The sequence below is a fragment of the Cynoglossus semilaevis genome, chromosome 9, assembly GCF_000523025.1.
Source record: "Cynoglossus semilaevis isolate Cse_v1.0 chromosome 9, Cse_v1.0, whole genome shotgun sequence".
Taxonomy (NCBI): Eukaryota; Metazoa; Chordata; class Actinopteri; order Pleuronectiformes; family Cynoglossidae; genus Cynoglossus; species Cynoglossus semilaevis.
In genome coordinates this window covers 5569742-5575884 of record NC_024315.1, presented here as the reverse complement: position 1 = coordinate 5575884, position 6143 = coordinate 5569742, and positions in this window count along the sequence as shown.

Genomic DNA, 6143 nt, shown 5'->3' with positions numbered 1-6143 from the left:
GGGTCAGCACCCTTAAACGCCCCCTCCCGTGTGTGTGTGTGTGTGTGTGTGTGTGTGTGTGTGCACCCTGGTGTATTCAAACAATAGCCTCTCCAGTGTGAGGTGCTTCCTGTGGCCGCCCTTCAGCGTCCCTCTTACCCCACAGAAGAGCTCTCTGCCTGTGCACCGTCCATGTCACCGACGTCGTCACTAATTAGAGAATCCAGGACCAGAACTCACCTCAGCGAATGTTCTGCCACAATGGGCCACCGATTCACCCCCTCACCCCTTCACCCCTTTACCCCTCCATCCTGCCCCCTGGAGCCCCCTTGAACGCTGCTCTGCTGCAGCATGAATTTTCAAGGACTGAATTATGAAGCACTAGAGTTTGGAGGATGCAAACAAGGTTTTGGAATATTTTGGAAAGTCCAGTCTAAACTGTTGTTATGTGATGGTTACTAATAACCAAAAGTGTCAATTATTTTAATTTAATTTGTGAAATTAATCACATCATCCATCACAAATTTTAATGCCGGACTGTATATTGAAAATCATTCCGTCCGTCCATGACACTCAGGCGAAGAAGTTTCTCGATAACATCTCAGCGTCCAGCGTGTGTTTGTGGAAGCTTCTACTTCAGGTCAGATGACCAGCTTGTGTCAGACCAGTCGTCACGTCCAACGGCTGACAGGCTGACTGACAACAGTTTCAATTTGTCAAATATATGGACTGTGGATTTTTCTGAAGACAACTTCCCTCGTGTCTACACGCCGCTGTCAGGATGCAGAGGAATCACTGAAATCCACCACAACATGAATCAAAACTTTGAGTCGTACCTGATAGTTTTTCTATTTTTATAATACTATACTTTTGGACCGAATAAAAACAGGTGTAAAAAACATCAAATTCAGTAATGTTGATGTATAGTTATGATTAATCCTGATCATCCGCGGCTACCCTGTGATTAATCAGGTTAAATATGTCAATCATCAGACAGTCCTGAAGAGTCCACAGCATTTTGACTGAGATATTTTTACTTTTCCGTGCCGTAAACTAAAGTTAATTCCGTCCATTCCGTCCATTCCGTCCATTCCCAGACCTCGTGGACACTGAGTGTTGTTTATCTGTCTTCTGTGTCAAATGATTCAATTATTTACACTCACCCAGACAGGAAATGAGAGATTTTATGTATGAAGTATCTCTCAGCACTGGTGGACATGAGCTGGGGTTTTAATGAAGCAAGTCTGTGTCAGTTCATAATGAAGAAATCTGAGGAGTGGGGGGGGGGGGGGGGGTCGTCATCCCACTCCACCAACCTTCATTAGACACACACACTGAATGACATCATCAGTGAATGTCTTTTCTTTCATCTTTTTACCTGTTATATACAATTTCATCAGACTTGGGTCCAAAAGGTTTCAGGTTCGAGTCCACCAGCTGTCAAGTTACCACTGAGGTGCTCTGAGCATGGCACCGTCCCCACACACTGCTCCCCGGGGTGTGCTGCTGTGTCACAGTGACAACTAGTTCATTTTCCTCACTTTCCTTTCCTGGTTTTAACTAATAGTTTGTTCAGTTTCTTTTTAATCCCACCACCTCTGTAATCTGGGTCTGAGAAATCTGACAGAACGTCGACACCAACATTTTTATTACCACTTATATTATTGAACAAATATGTTTTATTATCGCTGTTATTAGTGAATTATTGCTACTAATTTAAAAGTCTTTCTTACACACTAACCTAAAATAAATAATTTAATTTAAACCCTGAGGGAAAATGATTATGTAAAACCTATGACCTTTTTAAAGCTGTAATATATGCATTATACCTTTAAACAAACAAGGAGGGAGACATATCAACTGGTTTTTTAGCTTTGGGAAAAATATCCACAGTATGAGCCGCTCCCCCAACGTCTACCTGAGAAGATAACGATGCTGTAAATGTTTATTACAACATTTATTCCACCAATCACTGCAGGTGGAGTCGTTTTTTGTTTTTTGTTTTTTTACTTTTACTAAACTAAGAAGAACACACGGATTCATTCTTGCTGGAATATATTTACAAATGTCACAGTGTTGTTGTCATGGTGTCGCTCCTACAGCAGCTATAGCATGTGGCAGCCAGTTGCCCCATGGGTATTTTGCACAAACACACGGTAAAACAAGCACGCATGCCCGTCCTCAACACACACCTGTAAACATATACTGTGTGCTGGTTTATCACCGACGTCTGCACCGCTCATCACATCCACCATTCCTCCACCAACCCTCCCCCCTCACCCCTCCACCCTCCAATCCATACACACGCACACGCACACACACACACACACACACACTGCCTCCCTGATGCTGTGGCCTGTCAGTAATTGAGGGAAGCTGGCCGGAACAGTGTGAAGATTGGGGGAAGGGATGAGGTGAGAGGAGGGGGGAGAGAGGGGAGGAGGTGGAAGCCATTCATCTGAGACTCTAGGATGTTGAATGGCATATTACAAGTCTAATGTATAATTAGATAGAGAGGGAATAAGCTGTGTAGTCTCAGATTAAGAAAACGCTGTTGTCACAGTGCCATCTACTGGTTGAGGCTTCTGCGGCTGAACCAAGGAAATACAACAATTGTTTTTTTCTTTTCTTACCCAAAACAGTTCAGTCAAACTATATCCATTACACCTGTCCTCTACATTCTTGGCTTCTTGGTTCTTGGTGAGGTAATGTGAATATTCTCTGACGTAAATGCCTTAAAATTTGATATTTGTCGGTAACTGACAACTGGGCAGAAGCAACTTCTTGTGGTTGCATGTTCATTATAATAAAGTGCTGGTGTGTAACGAGAGATCCAGGCTTCCTCTTCCTGCTCCCTGACAACAGGTGTTCAGTCCAGACCTGTCGGAGACAGGTAGATCACATGACAGGAAGTGGCTGCAGATCGTATGTCTGTAGTAAACACGAGGAAAGATACCATCTGAGTGAGGAGTGTTTGAGTTTTGTACGTGACAACTACAAACTTCACATACTAAAATATGTTACGTTTATTTTAGCAGAAATATAATATGATGTAAATGTTTACTTTTTTGTTTTGTTTGTTTGTTTGTTTGTTTGTTTTACTTACCCTGTCTATTTAAACGGTAACTGAAGGCTCCTGCAGTTTCCTCTCAGTTTGGATGAGACCAGTCACATGTAACTACAACGTGTCATTTTTACCACCAGATGTCGTTAAATGTCACATGGTTTACTTTTTTTTTATTGTTACTGTTTTGTTATGGCATCTAAAAACACTCACAAAGATCACAAATCTGAGAGCTGTACTGATTAGAAGGACCAAATGTTGTGATAATAGTTACAGTGATGTCCATTAACAATATATGAGTTTTTATATAAAATTAAATGATATGAATGTGTTGCATTCATGCTCTAACTTTATATATTTAGTGTTAAGTGTAAAAAATATAAATAAAAGGTCACATGAATATTGGACTTGTTTATTTTTACTGCCCAGCATGTGTGTGTGTGTGTGTGTGTTCAAGCATAGGAGGATGTCCATGTGTGGGCACACTCCTCTATCGTTCTATTACATGGACCAGTGACTGCGCCATCTCTCTGGTCTCACCCCTGCGCTCCCCCAGACACCTCATATTGCCCAAAGGGATGGTGTTGATGTAGGCGGTAGAGAGAGGGAGGAGAAGGAGGGAGGAGAAGGAGGGAGGAGAAGGAGGAGAGGGAGGAGGGGGAGGGAGGAGGGGGAGGAGAGGGAGGAGAGGGAGGAGGGGGAGGAGAGGGAGGAGAGGGAGGAGGGGGAGGAGAGGGAGGAGGGGGAGGAGAGGGAGGGAGGATAGGGAGGGGGGAGAGGGAGGGAGGAGAGGGAGGCGACTCCACACACATCTGTCACAGAGCAACTTAAAAAGAACAACCAACGACCCTTCCTGCTCTCTGTCCACTTCACTCCCTAATTTTTCCACAGTCAGTGAATTTTTTTAATGAAATTAGAGTCTGATTTAAACGCTTTTATAAATATGAAAAAAAAATTGAAAGCCCACCAGGAAAACAACATGGCTGCCACTTTTAAAAACATAGTAAACAAATGTGTATGTGAGATACAGCATTGATGACATCAGCTTAAAAATCCAGGTGTAGTTTTTTGTTTATGTTTATGTTTTGTCTTTGATATTTGATTTTTTTTAAATAAATATATATATTACTTTTAGAACCGTTAATGTTTCCTTTAGTATTCATGGAATGCATACAGGTGGTGGGGAAAAATATGACGGTTTAAAAAAAAAGTGTGCGGGTTTAACCAAGGACCAATTGTGCCCCCTGCTGGTCAGATGCAATCCAGAGGGTGTTTTTATGGCTGGTATAGAATAGAATGCCTCTATTGTCGTTATACTTTCAGTGCCGTTCCTAATACGGTGCAAGAAGCAGTAATTATATACAGAGATATAAATATAAAATAAGTCTAAGTAAAAATATACATGGATGACAAGGTAATGTACAGATTACTGTGACAGTGATACATTGGTCACCGGAGAGAGTCTGGTCCGTGCATGTGGGAGTTCAGGGCGGTTACAGCTTAGAAGAAATCTATTTGTCTTTGTTTTAATACACCTGTAACACATACCAGAGGGTAACGGGTCAAACAGGTCACAGCCCAGGTGTGAACTGTCTTTGATGGTATGGGCTGTGTTATTTTTACACACCCTGTGTATGCGTACAGTATGCGTCATGTGATTAAAGTAATTCACATCACTGGAGTTGGTTTCTCTTTCTGTTAAACAGGACAATAATCAGGTGGTTGAACATTTAATAATATTTATTTACTGGACAAAGTCAGACTTTTCACATTTGTTGTCTTTCCACACCCTAAAACAAACATCCACTCAAATGATCCTGGAGTTCGAGATCTCATCACCTTATACCATTCAAAAAAAACAAGGAAAATAAGGAATTTATACAGATTAAATGTATTCCTAATTTTACTTTCTGTTGCTACATTTGTTCTCATTTCTTTTGTTGTTGTTTTTCATGTCTCATTCACTAGATTTTAAGTGATCGATATGACTGATATAGAGAGTGTTTCCTGGATATTGTTGTGGATTATTTGTGTGGAGGGAGTTTCTGTGTCAGGGCACATTATTAGCCTCTTCTCCACACTTCCTCTGTCACTAATGGCATTTTAAGGCCTATTAAAATCTAACCACACTGCTCCTCTGCTGAGTAATCAACTCGAATCTATTCAATAAACACCCCCGCTGCACTCAACCCGTGGCAACACACAGGAAGTGTGCCTACAGCACTCTTGTCTTTAGGGAACTGGATTTATCAGCCACAGGAAATCAGCCACAGCTTTTCTACAGCAGCATCCGGATCGTCCTAACAAAAACACAAGGTGAGGAAAAACAAGAGTACGAAACTTCAGCTCTGATACAAACAGCACGAGCTCAGCTTTTTATCACAGCTGCACTTTATTACTCCATGCTGTGACATGACACACACACACAGGGTGTTGTTTTTTTTCTCCCATCTCTGACTCTCATTCATCACAGACTCTGCAGTATTGGTACTTTATAAAATCAGCAGCAGCATTATAAGAGTTATTTTGAATTTAAATGTATTCCTTTTTTTATTGTTTTTATTCAGATTTTTCTCTTTTAAATATTAACGTTTGTTGACACCACACAAAACTCACATCTGCCACACTTTGTCATTTTTATAAGCAAAATAAAACATACGTGTGATCTTATATGTCATGATGCTGCCATTTATTCTAAAAAAAAGAAAATAAATAAAAAGTAATAAATATATATATGACGTAAACTCATACTCACATTTTTTTATTATTATTCTATTTTTTTTCCGATGACGTCAACTCATACTCACATTTTTTTTATTATTATTCTATTTTTTTTCCTTCTGGCTAATCCAGGTATTACAACAAATACATAATAGCTCTGCCCAAATCTGTTGATGCGACCCTAATATAACATTTACACAAACCTAGGCTACTTTTTGTATTATACATTTAATTCTGATTATTTATTCAATTAATTTTAGTTTTTCATTTGATGTCTTTTACTAATTGGGGTAAAAAGCCTATTGTATTCTCCAATAAATATATGCATCATCTCTTCATGCTAAGCTAACATGGAAATCAGATAACAAGTCATTATTCA